General features: G+C 37.2%; 1 protein-coding gene and 1 pseudogene across 1 annotated transcript in view; one reads left to right on the plus strand and one right to left on the minus strand.

Annotated features, from left to right (window-relative positions):
- The window catches only part of LOC119524586 (zinc finger protein 596-like), a 1,058,357-nt gene that overhangs the window by 322,125 nt on the left and 721,407 nt on the right, over positions 1-14,825 (plus strand). The gene's annotated exons all lie outside the window — the stretch shown is intronic.
- LOC119524515 overlaps positions 1-14,825 on the minus strand; it is an 82,861-nt pseudogene that overhangs the window by 56,833 nt on the left and 11,203 nt on the right.

Consider the following 14,825-nt stretch of genomic DNA (forward strand, 5'->3'; position numbering starts at 1 on the left):
CTAACCAAAGGTTAAATATTGTTGACTCATATGAAGTATTGCTTCATCTAAGATCAGAAACAAAGCAAACATACATATTCCTACCCTTCAGATATTTAATCACAGACCAAAAAAATGTCCATCATTGATCCACTAGAGGCAACCAAAGAAGCATATTCATTCACCCTAGAAAACTCCCAAAGCAGAATTCACATTCCCCCATCCCCAAAGTATATCATTTCCACCAATGGTCTATATAAACCAAGCCACCAAATAGCCAATAATTTGGCCAATCCTATCAAGTAATCCTCAGAGAGACACAATAACACATGCCCACAACCTCCCCTACTTAAATGATTTACCATGATTTTATATTGAATACATTCTCCATCATGAAATTTCTGTAACTCCCATATGGGATTTCATCCAGCTAATAAAGAGACTTCCCTCTTATTTCCTTTTTGTGACTTTTCCCTCACATTTCATGTTATTGTTATTCTCAAATTCAGCATTTTTAGCACACCAAGCCTTCTGTTTCACTGAACAATATGCAGTAATTATAGTTCTAGTGATTCATTCCTATGGAGTCCATACTTTTCATTTAAATGATAAGTTGCAAATTAAGTCACTCCCATATTGAGGACATAGAATTCCTCACATGAATCTCTCTGCCTTGCTTTTCAGAATGGTAGATGAGGACTTTCAGCTTCCATTAGATGTATATTGTGAGTTGTCTAATATAGCATATCATCACACCAACTAGGGCTTTGCTAAAAGGATATTCCTATGGGTTCTTTCCTGCACTATTTTCCATATATTAACTAAAATGGAACTGATGACTAAAGGTGCTACTGTTTTGATTATATATCATCTCTTCAGTATGTGAATTCTCTGATGTGTTTAAAGGTTAAAACTATGGCTGAAATCTCTTTCATATTCCAGGCATGCAGTGTGAGTTGCCTTGTTTCATCTAAGGTAAGAGTACTGAAGAAATTCATAGGTTTCCTCTCAAGTTTGAATAATTTCATACCGCCTAAGTTTAGGAAAATTAAGGTATTTCTATACAGATGACATTCTTATGGCTTCTGTCCACTGTACATACATTCTCTAATATTGCCGGGGGGGGGGGCAGAAGAATGAGCAAAAGCTTTCCTACGTAGATGGCATTCGTGGGTTTTCTCTCCAGTCTAAGCTCTCTCATGTTGCCTGAGGGAGAACAATGACTGAAGGCCTTCCCACATGTATGGCATTCATAAGATTTCTCTTCAGCTGTGTGTTCTCTCATGTTGTCTAAGAGTAGAACACTGACCAAAGATTTTCCCTCATAGATGGCATTCATAGGGTTTCTCTCCAGTCTGCACTAATGTTGTTTAAGATGAGAATAATAACTGAAGGCTTTCCTGAATGTATGGTATTCATAGGGTTTCTCTCCAGTGTCTGTTCTCTCATGTTTATTTTTTAATTCATTTTTATTGATATATATTCACATACCATGAAATCATACAAAGCATATATTAAATTCTCCACAGTAAAATTATATAGTGGGCATTCATCACCAAAATTAATTTTTGAACGTTTCATTACCACACACACACAAATAATAAAAATTAAAGTGAAAAAAAACAAACTGAAAAAAAACACTGGTTTTTTTTTTTATTTTTATTTTTTTGTCCCCATTTTCCTATTCATCAATCCATACACCAGACAAAGGGGAGTGTGATCCATATGGATTTCCCAATCACATTGTCACCCCTCATAAGCTACATTTTTATACAATCATGTTCAAGATTCATGGGTTCTTGGTTGTAATTTGGTAGTTTCAGGTATTTAGTGCTAGCTATTCCAATTCATTAGAATCTAAAAATGTCTGTCTATATTGTGTGTTAAGACTGCCCACCACAGTGACCTCTCACCTTTTTTTGGAATCTCTCTGTCACTAAAGCTTATTTCATTTCCTTTCACATCCCCCTTTTGGTCAAGAAGAGGGTCTTCATCCCACAATACCAGGTCTAGATTCCTCCTCGGGAGTCCTACTCCATGGTGCCAGGGAGATTAACTCCTCTGGGTGTCAGATCCTACATGGGGGGAGAGCACTGATTTCACCTACCAAGTTGGCTTAGCTAGAGAGAGAGGGCCACATCTGAGCAACAAAAACGTATTCAGGAGGAGGATCTTAGGTACAGTTATAGGCAGGCCTACCATCTCCTTTACAGCAACAGTCTTGCCAAGAGTGAGTCCCATAGTAGAGAGCTTATGTTTGAAATAAGAATATCAAATTAAGGCTTCATCACATGTATGGCATCGATCGGGATTCTCTAGTGTGTTCTCTCATGTCATATGAGGGTAGAAAAATCTATGAAGGCTTTCCTGCATGTACAGCATTCATAAGGGTTTCTCTCCAGTGTGAGTTCTCTCATGTTTGAGGACACAGATATGAATGAAGGCTTTCCCACATGTATTGCATTCATAGGGTTTCTCTCCAGTGTGTGTTCTCTCATGTCATCTGAGGCATAGATATTAATGAAGGCTTTCTCACAGGTATGGCATTCACAGCATTCTTTTCCAGTGTGAGTTCTCTCATGTCATGTGAGGCCAGATCATTGAAGGCTTTCCTGCATATATGGCACTTATACAATTTTCCTCCAGTATGTGTTCTCCCATGATGTCTAAGATAATAAAATTGGCTGAAGGAATCCTGACAAACATGGCATTCATAGGGTTTTTCTCCAGTGTGTGTTCTCTCATGTACTCTAAGGGTAGAATAATGAATGAAGGCTTTCCCACATGTAATGCATTCATAGGGTTTGTCTTCAGAGTGAGTTCTCTTATTGTGTTGAAGATTAGAAGATTGACTGAAGGCTTTTCCAGATAGGTTACATTCATCAGGTTGTTCTCCAGTGTGTGCTCTCTCATGTCATCTAAAGCCAATAAATCCAAAGAATGATTTCCCACATAGAAAGCATTTATATGGCTTATCTCCACTTTGATTTCTACTGTATTGTTTTTGGCCAGTGTTTTTAATAAAGGCCATAGCATTTTGATGGCATTCATAGGATTTACTTGCAGTGTGAATCTGCTCAAGTTTTTAAAAGATGACTGGTCACTGAGGGCTTTTCCAAGTGGCTTGCCTGAAGATGGTTCTTAATCATGGGAATTAATGCATGTTGAATCACTGTGGATCTGAGGGTGGAATCTTCTTGCAAATAATTACATTTAAAGGAATTCTTCTGAGTCTGAGAAATCTGCAGTGGGGAATTAAATAAGAGAGGTCAAGCATTCATCCACAAAGATACATTACTTCATTCCGTTACATATAAATTAATCCTTCAGCAAAAATCTACAATTAAAATCTTTCCCATTTAGTATCATATAAACATTACTCACTTTCTGCATGGAAACACTGGAGCAATCTGACAAGAAAAAATAAAAGACATCAAAATTGGAAAGGAAATAAAACTGTCATTATTTGCACATATGATCTTATATTTGAAAAACCCAGAGAAATCAATGACACAGCTATTTGAGCTAATAAATTTAGCAAAGGAGGGGATACAAGATCAATGCACATAAGTCAGTAATGTTCCTATTAGAAATGACCTAACTGAAGAGACACCCAAGAAAAGATTCCACTCTCAAGAACAACTAAAAAAAAATAACTAAGAATAAATTTTGCCAAGGATGTAAAAGACCTAGATACAGAAAATTAAATAACTTTGCAAAAAGAAATAGGGGACCTAAAAAGAAGGAAAAATATTCCATGCTCATAGATAGGAAGGCTAAATGTCATTAAGATGTCAATTCTACCCAAACTTATCTACAGATTCAATGCAATCCCTTTCAAAATTCCATCAATCTACTTGGCAAACATGGAAAAGTTAACTATCAAATTTATTTGGAGGAAACAGATGTTTTGAATTCTTAAAAAAAAACATTTTAAAAAAGAAAAATCAAGTGGGAGGACTTACATTTCCTGACTTTCAAGCTTATTTTAAAGCCATAGTACTCAAAATAACATGGTACTGGCACAAGATAGACATATTGCTCAACTGAACTGAATGGAGCTATGGTTGAGTGATCTTTGCTAAGGTCCCCAAAGCCACTGAACTGGGACATAACATTCTCTTCAATAAGTGGGGCTAGGAGAACTGGAAAACCATGCTCAAAAGAATGAATAAGGACCCATACCTCACACCCTACACAAAAATTAACTCAAAGTAGATCAAAGATCCCAATATAAGAAAAAGTAGCATAAAACCCATAGGAGATAATGTAGGGAAATGTATTCAAGACCTTGTATTAGGAGGTCACTTCTTAGACCTTACACACAAAGAACAAGCAATGAAAGAAAATATAGACAAATGGGAACTCCTCAAACTTAAAAGCTTCTGTACCTCAATGGAATTTGTCAAAAAAGTGAAGAGGTAGCCAACTCAATGGGAAAAAATATTTGGAAACCATGTGTGCCAGTTTGAATGTATTGTGTCCCCCAAATGCCATTATCGTTGATGTAATCTTGCATGGGCAGACATTATCAGTTTTGATTAGATTTCTTTGAGTGTTTCCATGGAATGTGCCCCACCCAACTGTAGGTGATAACTCCAATGAGATATTTCCATGGAGGCATGGCCCCACACATTTAGGGTGGGCCTTGATCAGTGGAGCCATATAAATGAGCTGATGGGCAGAGGGAACTCAGTGCAGCTGAGAGTGAACTTTTGAAGAGGAGCTACAGCCAAGAGAGACACTTTAAGAAAGCATAGGAGCTGCAGATGAGAGATATTTTGAAGATGGCTGTTGAAAGCAGACTCTTGCTCCAGAGAAAGTAAGAGAGGACAGATACCCCAAGTGCAACCAAGAGTGACATTTTTGAAGAACTGCAACCTAGAGAGGAATGTCCTGGGAGAAAGCCATTTTGAAACCAGAACTTTGGAGCAGATGCCAGCCACATGCCTTCCCTAATAACAGAGGTTTTCCAGACACCATTGGCCATCCTCCAGTGAAGGTACCCGATTACTAATGTGTTACCTTGGACACTTTATGGCCTTAAGACTTTAACTGTGTAACCAAATAAACCCCCTTTTATAAAAGCCAATCCATCTTGGGTGTTTTGCATTCCAGCAGCATTAGCAAACTAGAACAGATTTTGGTACCAGAAGCAGGGTGATTTTGCTGCTGAGTTTGCAAATACCAAACATGTTGGAACAGCTTTTTAAATGGATAAGGGGAAGATTCTGGAAGAACTGTGAGGAGCTTCATAGAAAAGGCCTAAACTGCTTTGAAGAGATTGTGGAAATATGGACTCTAAAGATAATTCTGATGAAGCCTTGAGCAGAAGTGATGAATATATTGTTGCAAACTGGAAGAAAGGCAATCCTTGTTTTAAAGTGGCAGAGAATTTGGCAAAATTGAGGCCTGGTATCAGATGGAAGGAAGAATTTGAAAGTGACAACCTGGAATACTTAGCTGAGCAGATCTCCAGACTGCATGTGGAGGATGTACCCTGGCTTCTCCTTGCAGCTTATAGTAAAATGTGAGCGGACAGAGATAAGCTGAGAAATTGATGGCCTGAAAAACTCTGGGCTTCCAGGGGGTGGATCCCCAGAAGCTACAACCCAACATGAGGATTTAACTAAACATGGAAACCAGACACCGTTTCAGTAAAAGCCAAGATTAGAAAAGGAATTATGCAGAAAGGATTTGTGGAAAGTTGTATTTTCTGATGGCTTTGACCCCTGTGTGCTTCATGTGAAGCCAACAGAATTTTTGTGAGATCTTTATACACAGAACCATTGTCAGTCTGGAGACAGACAAGGAACAAATTGAAGGAAAAATTTCTTCCAAGACAGAGCCATGGAGGTTGAGGTCTGGAGTCAAGAGGTCTTGGGCTGGGAGAGTGGAGCAGCCCACATGCATGGAAATGGCGAGTTTGCCCTGGAGGTTGAGTGCAGGCCTTCCACCTCAATGCTCAGGAAATGTTCTATCCCAAAACCCAAAGTGGGTGGAGCACATTCCCAGGAAATTGGAGAGAGCCTGGCTGACACCACACTGTACTGAAGGGGTGGAGAGTGTGCCCCAGAGATTGAAGGGAATTCACGAGCTGCCCCAATGTTTGAGGAGGGTGGGGCCAAGAAGGTGGTCTCCCCAGTGTGTGGATATGTTGGAGAACTCACCCAAGCATTTGGAGAGGAAAGGGCTGCTGAAAAGGCCCTTAGGTAGGGTTACACTCCCCCTCTCTCAAGCCCCAAGGATGCAATCTCATTCTGTTAATGACTGTCAGACTTTGAAATCTAATGGAGTTTGTCCTGTGGGTTTTAGAAACTGTTTTCGTCCTGTTGACCCTGTTTTCCTTGTTTCTCTTTATGGCAATGGGAATGTTTATCCTTTGAATGTCTCTCCTTTGTATACTGGAAGCACATAACTTGTTCTAAGTTCACAGATCCACAGCTAAAGGAAAATCATGCCTTAGGACTGACCACGCTATAACTGATTTTGATGGCATCTTGCACTTAACTATTGTTACTGATATGATTTCAGTTTCTGTGATATTGTTGTGGGATGAATGTATTTTGTATATGGAAAGATAACATCATTTTGGGGTCCAAGGAGGGGAATGTGCCAGTTTGTATTGTGTCCCCCAAATGCCATTATCATTAATGTAATCTTGTGTGGGCAGACATGATCAGTTTTGATAGATTTCTTTGAGTGTTTCCATGGAATGTGCCCCATCCAACTGTGGGTGATAACTCCAATGAGATATTTCCATGGAGGCATGGCCCCACCCATTTAGGGTGGGCATTGATCAGTGGAGCAATATAAATGAGCTGATGGGCAGAGGGAACTCAGTGCAGCTGAGAGTGAACTTTTGAAGAGGAGCTACAGCCAAGAGGGACACTTTTAAGAAAGCACAGGAGCTGCAGATGAGAGACATTTTGAAGATGGCTGTTGAAAGCAGACTCTTGCTCCAGAGAAGCTAAGAGAGGACAGATACCCCAAGTGCAAGTAAGAGTGACATTTTTGAGGAACTGTAACCTAGAGAGGAATGTCCTGGGAGAAAGCCATTTTGAAGCAAGAACTCTGGAGCTGATGCCAGCCTTGTGCCTTCCTAGCTAACAGAGTTTTCTGGACACCACTGGTCATCCTCCAGTGAAATTGCCCAATTGCTGATGTGTTACCTTTGACACTTTATGGCCTTAAGACTGTAACTGTGGAACCAAATAAACCCCTTTTATAAAAATAAATCCATCTCTGGTGTTTTGCATTCCAGCAGCATTAGCAAACTAGAACACCATGTATATGATATAAGATTGACATCTTGCATAGATAAATCCTACAATTCAAAGACAATAGTACAAACAACCCAACTATAAAATAGGCAAAAGATAGAAGACATTTCTCTGAAGAGGAAATAGAAATGGCTAAAAAGTATATGAAAAAATGTTCATCATCACTAGCTATTAGGGAATTGCAAATTAAGACAACAATGAGATATCCTTTCACACCAATTAGAAAGGCTGCCATTAAACAAACAGGAAACTACAAATACTGGTGAGAAAGTGGATAAATTAAAACACTTATTCAATGCTGGTGGGACTGTATAATGGTACAGCAATGCTGCAGAACAGTCTCTTGACTCCTTAGAAAACTAGATATCAAGTTACCCTTCATTCCAACAATTTCATTTCTTGATATATATCCAGATGTAAAAGCAGTGACATGAACAGATATTTGGACAGCAATGTTCATGGCAGTATTGTTCACAATTGGCAAGAGCTGGAAACAATCCAAATGTTCAACAGATGAGTGGATAAACAAAATGTATGTATACATGATGGAATACTATGTGCTGATAAGAAAGAATGGGGTCAAGAAACATATGAAACATGGGTAAACCTTGAAGATATAATGCTGAGTGTAATAAGCCAGACACAAAAAGAGAAATACTATATGTTACCACTAATGTGAACTCTGTGAAAAATGTGAAATGTTTTATACTGCAGGCTATAGGGGACCCAGAGATAGCCAGCAACTAGTGAAGGGAGAACAATAATCTAATAAGAACAGGTAAGTTATGGAGGATAATCTTAATGTTATGGGAATGGTTTGAAGCAATGTAGTTATTTTAGGTTATGTTTTTCTTATTCCTTTGTTTTGTTTTGTTTGAAAAGTTGTTTTTTCAAAAAAATTTTTTGATAAAGTTAAAAAAATTAAATAGTGTTTCTAACATTACTACTTAGCTGTCTGAGGAGGTAATGAATAAAAAACAAATCCATTTACAAAAGCAACAAAAAAGATTTAAATATCTGGGAATAACCCTAACCAAGGATGAAAAGGACTTACACACAGAAAACTACAAAATATTAGTAAAAAAAACAAGGAAGACCTAAAATGGGAAGACACTCCATGTTCAGGGAGTGGAAGGACAAATGTCTTTAAGATGTCAACTCTACCCAAACTGATCTACAGAGGCAACACAATATTAAACAATCTCCTACAGCTGGCTTTGCAGCCACAGAAAAACTAAAAATCAAATTTATTTGGAAGGGCAAGGTACCCTGAACAGATTAAAACACCTTAAATAAAGAAAAATGAAGTTGGAGGTCTCACACTTCCTGACTTTAAAACATATTAAAAAGCAACAGTTGTCAAAATGGCAGGTATTGGCCTAAAGATAGATATACTGGCCAATGGAAATATCTTTTTTTTTTTTCCCAGCTTAAAATTTAGATGATTTCTTTTCTGCTTTTGGCTTTTAATTTTTTATTTTTTAATTCAATTTTATTGAGATATATACACATACCATGCAAAACATACATTCCATTGTTCACAGTACCATTATATAGTTGTGCATTCATCACCAAAATTAATTTTTGACATTTTCATTTCCACACACACAAAAATAATAAGAATAAAAAAGTGAAAAAGTACACTTAAAGTAAAACAAAACACTGGATGCCTTCTCCTTTTGCCCTCATTTTTCTACTCATCTATCCATACACTGGAGAAAGGGGAGTGTGAGCCATATGGCTTTCCCAATCACACTGTCACCCCTCATAAGCTACAGTTTTATACAATTGTCTTCAAGAGTAAAGGGTTCTGGGCTGTAGTTTGATAGTTTCAGGTATTTTTTGCTAGCTATTCCAATTCATTAGAACCTAAAAAATGTTATCTATATTGCTCATAAAAGTGCCCAACAGAGTGACCTCTTGGCTCATGTTGAAATCTCACTGCTACTAAACATTATTTCATTTCATTTCACATCCCCCTTTCCAAGTTGTTTTTCATCCCATGATGCTGGGTCTCGATTCCTCCCTGAGAGTCATATTCCATGTTGCCAGGGAGATTTACACCCCTGAGTGTCAGATCCCAGATAGGGGGGAGGGCAGTGATTTCATCTGCCAAGTTGGCTTAGCTAGAGAGAGCAGGCTGCATTTGAGCAACAAAGAGACATTAAGGAGACTCTGAGGCACAATTATACGCAGGCCTAGCCTCTCCTTTGCAACACTTCCCAAGGGCAAGTCCTGTGATAGAGGGCTCAGCCGATCAAACCTCCAGTCCCCAATTTTTGTGAGAACATCAGCAACCATCCAGGTGAGGAAGCTCAACACCTCCACATTTTCCCCCAGTAGCCTACACAATGGAAGAAAATATTCAAAAACTACCTATCTGATAAGGGTTTAATATCCAGAATACATAAAGATATCTTACAAGTCAACAACAAAAAGACACACAGCCTAATTAAAAAATGTCCATGATTAACTGGACAAATATTAGAAATCTCTCTCATGAACTAGAACAAATGTATGACAGTATAACTAGAAGTTAATAACAGTTAAAAATAGAGGAGCATATAGGAAAAAATACACACCTATTGCAAACTATATACTACAGTTAGTATTTTAACATTCTTTTATCAACAGTAACAAATGTACTATATCAAAACTATGAATCATTGGGGAGGGGGGAGGTTAGGGGTATAAAGGATGAGTTTCCTTTATTTGTCTTTCTTTTCTGGAGTAATGAAAATTTTCAAAAAAAATAAAAAAACTTGTGATGGCTGCACAGCTGTATGATGATACCATGGGCAATGGAGTGTGCACTTTGGATCTCTGGATAGTTGTATGCTTTGTGAAGAATCTAAAAAAAAAGCACACATATAAAAAATGTACAAAAGACATGGATAAACACTTTTCCAAAAAGGAAATACATATGGGTTTTCTTTTTCTATGTCTATTAATTTTCATGTGGGATCAATGAAAATGACTGAAAATTGAATGTGATGATGACTGCCCAAATAGTTGAGTATACTGTGAGACACTGTTGTACACTTCAGATGGAATACATGGCATATGAATACATCTCAATACTACTTGCAGGGATAAAATGGCCAAAAGACATGGAAATACACTTGTTCAAAGAGGATATACAAATGGCTAAGTACAAATGCAAAGATGAAATAAAAATAGCTTATGAAAAAATGCCCAACTTAAATAGCGGTCAGGAAAATGCATATCAAACCCACAGTGAAATACCACTTCACACATACGAGAATGGCTGTTACCAAAATAACCAGAAAACTACAAGTTCTAGGAAGCATGTGGAGAAATATTCACTATTGCTTGGAATGTAAAATGGTACAATCACTCTGAAATACATTTTACTGACTCTTCAAAAAGCTAAGTATTCATTTTCAGATGATACAGCAATGTCAATACTACATATATAGTTGGAAGATCTAAAAGAAGGAACATGGATAGACATTTGCACACCAATGTTTATAGCTGCACTCTTCACAGCTGCCAATAGATGAAAACAGTCCAAATACCCATCAACTGATGAGTAGATAAACTGGTATACACAAATGATGGAATATTATACCATAGTAAAAAGGAATGAAGTCATTACACATGTAATAATGTGGATGAAGTTGATGACATTATGTTGAATGAAATAAGCCAGAAATAATAGAACAAATATTCTATGGCCTCAGTAACATAAACTAACTATAATGAGCAAATCCTGGGAGTTACTCTCAAGAGTGTAAATTATCAGGAAATACAAGGAGGGTAGAAACTGGGCAACTGATGATTAAGGAGTACAGAATGTTTAATAAGGTTGAGTGTAAAGGTTCAGAAATGCATAGCACAATACTGTGTGATGGTAGCATGATGCTATAAGTGTAATTATTAACAAAGCTGAGTAAAGTGACAGGATAAAAGATTAATGCATATAAGTCAGTAATGTTCCATTAAACTAGAAATGACCTAACTGAAGAGACACTAAAGAGAGATTCCATTCACAATAGGAACTAAAAAAATTAGGTACCTAGGAATAAACTGAACCAAGGATGTAAAGGACTGCTACACAGAAGATTACAACACTTAATAAAAAGAAATAAAAAGGACTTAAGGTGGAAAGATATGCTCATGGATCAGAAGGTTAAACATCATTAAGATGTCAATTGTATCTATAATGATCTACAGATTCAATGCAATTCCAATCAAAATTCCAAAAACCTACTTTGCAGACATAGAAAAGCTAGTTATCAAATTTATTTGGAAAGGAAAGGGGCCTCAAATTGCCAAAAACATCCTAAGAATCAGTAATCCAATAGACCTATATACAAGCACAATTTTCTTACCACACATGTGGGAAAAAGAAAAGGCACCTAGTGTTCTTTTTTACTTAAATAGTTCTTTTTCACTTTAGTTTCTATTTTTACTATTTGTGTGTGTGTGGAAATGAAAATGTTCAAAAATTGATTTTGGTGAAGAATGAGCAACTATATAATGGTACTGTGAACAACTGAATGTATGCTTTGTATGACTGCATGGTATGTGAATATATCTCAATAAAAATGAATGAAAAAAATCTATTAACTTGACAATAATACCAAGTGCATATATTTTTAGTAACTGCCTCTTAATTTTGGATCAATACTCTATATTAATTTCTGCATGTATGGCAATCATATGGTTTCTTTCCAGTGTGGTTCTCTCATGTTGCTTAAGATAAGTATATCAAATTAAGGCTTTATCACATATATGGAACTCACCAGGATTCTCTAGTGTATTCTCTCATGTTGTCTGAAGTTAGAAAAATCAATGAAGGCTTTCCCACATGTATAGCATTGACAGGGTTTCCCTCCAGTGTGAGTTCTCTCATGTTTTTTTGAGGGAAGAACAATCATTGAAGGCTTTTCCACATGTATGGCATTGATGGGGTTTCTCTCCAGTGTGAATTCTCATGTTTTTTAAGATTACAAGGATGAGTGAAGGCTTTATCACACAGATTACATTCATAGGGTTTCTCCCCAGTATGAGTTCTCCCATGTTGTTTGAGGGAAGAAAAATAATTGAAGGCTTTCCCACATATATTGCATCTATAGGGTTTCTCTCCAGTGTGAATTCTCACGTTTTTTAACACTACAAGGATTAGTGAAAGCTTTATCACACAGATTACATTCATAGGGTTTCTCTCCAGTGTGAGTTCTCTCATGTTGTTTGAGGGAAGAACAATAATTGAAGGCTTTTCCACATATATGGCATCGATAGGGTTTCTTTCCAGTGTGAATTCTCACATGTTTAAGACTAAAAGGATTAGTGAAGGCTTTATCACACAGATTACATTCACAGGGTTTCTCTCCAGTGTGAGTTCTCTCATGTTGTTTGAGGGAAGAACAATAATTGAAGGCTTTTCCACATATATGGCATCGATAGGGTTTCTCTCCAGTGTGAATTCTCACATGTTTAAGACTAAAAGGATTAGTGAAGGCTTTATCACACAGATTACATTCACAGGGTTTCTCTCCAGTGTGAGTTCTCTCATGTTGTTTGAGGGAAGAACAATAATTGAAGGCTTTTCCACATATATGGCATCTATAGGGTTTCTCTCCAGTGTGAATTAGCTCATGTTTTTGAAGACTACAAGGTTGAGCAAAGGCTTTCCCACACAGATTACATTCATAGGGTTTCTCTCCAGTGTGAGTTCTCTTATGTCATCTTAGGGTATAGATATGAAAAAAAGGCTTTCCCACACAGATTACATTCATAGGGTCTCTCTCCAGTGTGAGTAATTCCATGTTGTTGAAGACCAGAAGGGTAAGTGAAGGCTTTCCCACACAGGTTACATTCATAGGGTTTCTCTCCAGTGTGAGTTTTCTCATGTTGTCACAGGACAGAGATATGAATGAACGGTTTCCCATATGTGTGACATTCATAGCATTTCTCTCCAGTGTGAGTTGTCACATGTTGTTTGAGGGTAGAACAATTATTGAAGGCTTTCCCACGTGTATGACATTCATATAGTTTCTCTACACTGTGAGTTCTCTCGTGTCGTCTGAGGCCATACATTTCAATGAAGGTTTTCCCACAGGTGAGGCACTTATAGGGTTTTTCTCCAGTGTGAGTCCTCTCATGTCGTTTGAGGTTATAAAAAGAACTGTAGGCTTTCCCACATACATGGCATTTACAAGGTGTCTCTCCATTGTGAGTTCTCTCACGTCGTTGGAGGGAAGAACAAGCACTGAAGGTTTTCCCACATATACGACATTTATATGGTTTTTCTCCAATGTGTGTTCTCTCATGTCGTCTAAGATAATGACATTGGCTGGAGGTTTTCCCACATAGATGGCATTCATAGGGTTTTCCTCCAGTGTGTGTTCTCTCATGTATAGTAAGCGTAGAATAGTAAGTGAAGGCTTTCCCACATGTAATGCATTCATAAGGTTTGTGTCCAGAGTGAGTTCTCTCAATGTGTTGAAGATTAGAAGACTGACTGAAGGCTTTTCCAGATAGGTTACATTCAAGTTTCTCTCCAGTGTCTGTTCTCTCATGTTGTCTAAAATCAATAAAGCCAATGAATGGTTTTCCACATAGAAAGCATTTGTATGGTTTATCTCCAGTTTGAGTTCTATCATATTGTTTGTGGCCAGCACTTTTAATAAAGGCTTTAGCATTTTGATGGCCTTCACAGGATTTACTTGTAGTGTGAAACTGCTCATGTTCATTAAAAGATGACTGTTCACTGAGGACTTTTCCAAATGGTTTCCTTAAATATGGTTTCTTTCTCATGGGAGTTAATGCATGTTGAGTCACTGTGGATCTGAGGGTGGAATCCTCTTGCAAATAATTACATTTAAAGGAATTCTTCTGAGTGTAAGATATCTGTTGTGGGGAATTAAATAAGAGAGGATCAAGCATTTGTTGATATACACACATTACTTCATTTCTCTACATATAAATTCACTAATCCTTCAGCAAAAATCTACACTTAAAATCTTTCCTATTTTAGTTTCATATACACATTACTCATCTTCTGCATGGACATGTTCTCTAATATACCATCCAAATTGCAGAGCTATCCAATTTTGAATATCATGATGTTTCAAAGCTTATATATGTCAACAATGTTTATGCAGTCACCTTTTATAACAACTCAAGAGTTTGTGCTAGTTTAATATTTCTCTAAATTCAAACCATCAAACATTTTTGCTGGATTCATTTTTTTTTTGTTTGTTTTAAGAACAGTGACATAGGTAGCCCTTTTTAAAATTTTACTGAGATTGCACATATCATACTATCATCCAAAAATGCAAAGTGCACAATCAATTGCCCATGGTAACATCATATAGCTGTGTATCCAACACCAAAATGATTTTTTTCAATTTTTACATTTTCATCACTTCAGAAAAGAAATAAAGACAAAAAAGAAAACTCAAATCTACCCATACATCTAACCACCCCACTGTAAGAAAGGGATAAGTTTAGTTTTCACATAGAGACAGCATGGAATAAGGAAAATGGAGGCAGAACCAGCTTAAACAAGCCCTATGGTAAAAGGAAGAAAGA

The sequence above is a fragment of the Choloepus didactylus genome (assembly GCF_015220235.1).
Source record: "Choloepus didactylus isolate mChoDid1 chromosome 11 unlocalized genomic scaffold, mChoDid1.pri SUPER_11_unloc2, whole genome shotgun sequence".
NCBI classification, from domain to species: domain Eukaryota; kingdom Metazoa; phylum Chordata; class Mammalia; order Pilosa; family Megalonychidae; genus Choloepus; species Choloepus didactylus.